Source organism: Neopsephotus bourkii, unplaced genomic scaffold, assembly GCF_033783945.1.
Source record: "Neopsephotus bourkii isolate Nb327-2 ecotype Australia unplaced genomic scaffold, CSIRO-AGI_Nbou_v1 NB_795, whole genome shotgun sequence".
In the NCBI taxonomy this organism is placed as follows: domain Eukaryota; kingdom Metazoa; phylum Chordata; class Aves; order Psittaciformes; family Psittacidae; genus Neopsephotus; species Neopsephotus bourkii.
The window spans coordinates 652,501-654,322 of record NW_026901291.1 but is presented as its reverse complement, the minus strand read 5'-3'; the positions used below and the strand labels follow the sequence as shown (position 1 = coordinate 654,322).

The window sequence follows — 1,822 nt, the reverse complement described above, 5'->3', positions numbered from 1 at the left end:
CCACTACTTCACCTGAAGATGCCAGAACTCCCTACTACCTTGCTCCCCCAAAGCACCTCCATCAAGCACTGGCTGTACCTGATCCTGGTTTGCAGCTTGCTAGGTTCTGGTGAGCCACCCACATACCTTCAACCCACCTGAAAAATGGTTGAGTGGCAAAACTAAGGGGTGGTTGGAACTCGCAGTGTGCCTCTGCTGGTTTACAGCCACAAAACAAAGTAGCTGAGGATATCATTATTGGTTAAAAAGGCATCTAAAGCACCCAGCACAGCAAATATTCTCTAATAGGAGATTCGTACTGAACCAGCAAGAGAGGTAGTGCAAAGATTCAGCATTACTATTTTTCTGATGCATCAATGTCTCATAAGTTTGCAGCAGATGAATGTCATTCTCAAGCATACTGTTAGGAAAGACTGCTTAAAATTAATTAGCTTAGTAACAATGGCCTGTCATTATGCTACTAAGTCACCAGCATGAGCACATAAGTTACAGTGACAGCTCAGGGTATAAAATAAGTGCCTTTATATTGGAATTTGCAAAGTGCTAGCAGTCAAATGCCAATCTATTCACTTCTTGTAATATTGCATAGTTTGTTCTTAATAGACTGCTCCAAACTCCCACACAAAAGCATGACTTATTTTACTACAGAGAAGTCTTTCTACTTCATACACTGACCGTGCCCAGATTTAGAAAGCTTTTTAAAGTGTATTTATTTGTACAAAGTTGATTCATTCAACATCAAGTTGAATGTGAGATGTAGAACATGACATTTAAAAAGGCTGAAGGTAATGGAAAACAAAAATCCTCTCGAGTGACTTATCAGTAGATGCATGATAAACTGGAAGCAAGGACCGAATTCTGAGGGGTAAGAACATCAGAAGTTCCCACATTCAGCACTTTACAAGATCTCCCCAGTAGAGAAGGAAATAGTTATTGCTATAATTATTTCATAGTTCCAGTCAGCTGCATTCAGTTGTACTGTTATATTCCAATGGCAGGAAAAAGGAATACAGTAAACTATAAATATCTGTCAGAATTCCTTTGAAAGGACAACAGTTAATTGCATAGCTTGATCTCCTGCCATGCAGAGCTTGCATTTCAGGTTAGAAAGGTACAGATTGTTATTGATTTAATTCTCTTGAAACATGTGCAGTATAAAACTGTTCAAAAGACTTATGGGGAAGAAATATATGCTTCCAAAGGAAGTCCTATAGCACAAGATTGTGGCAGGCTTCCTTCTTGTAAAATGCTTTCTGAAATTCAATACAGCCCCTTGCAAAGGCCCTCACAATCCCCTCATAAATTGAGGTTCCTTGCTTCCTTTGCAGAAGTGAAATTAAGTCTGTGAATCAGATGAAGAACAACAAAAGATCAGCAATAGTAGGAAGAGCATGCAAAAAATAGTCCTCTGCATTAAGAATAAATCACTCTTTATTACACACTCACTCTAATAGCGAGCAACACATTTCAACCTCCCCTGTTTTCCTTTCATTTAGCTTCCAGTTCTGCCTTTCCCTTTCAAATCTTTCTGGGATCAAAATAATTCCAGACAATCAAGCCAACATTTTAACTCTTGCATTCTCCTAATATCTTTTAATTCACTTCTGATTTAGCTTGTGCAAAGTTGTTCAGACCACCCAAAGCCGTTAGAACATGTAACTGTGCAGTGATTTGTTAAGCCTTGTCCATTCTGGGAAAAATCTCCCCATTATAACCATTGACAACAGTGAGGCTGAAGCCCTGTTTAACACTTGTCCAGCTCACCTACTTTCCACAAAGGGTAACTTAACCCAGTATAAATTATGTATCATGGTGATTTTGC

At 38.9% G+C, this 1,822-nt stretch overlaps 1 long non-coding RNA gene across 1 annotated transcript; it reads right to left on the bottom strand.

Moving 5' to 3' along the window:
- Positions 1–814: 814 nt before the first annotated feature.
- Positions 815–1,822, bottom strand: LOC133213259 (uncharacterized). The gene is made up of 2 exons (XR_009725743.1): positions 1,447–1,822; positions 815–1,342 (listed from the first exon to the last, which is right to left on the bottom strand). It is a non-coding gene; the product is annotated as an uncharacterized LOC133213259 (long non-coding RNA).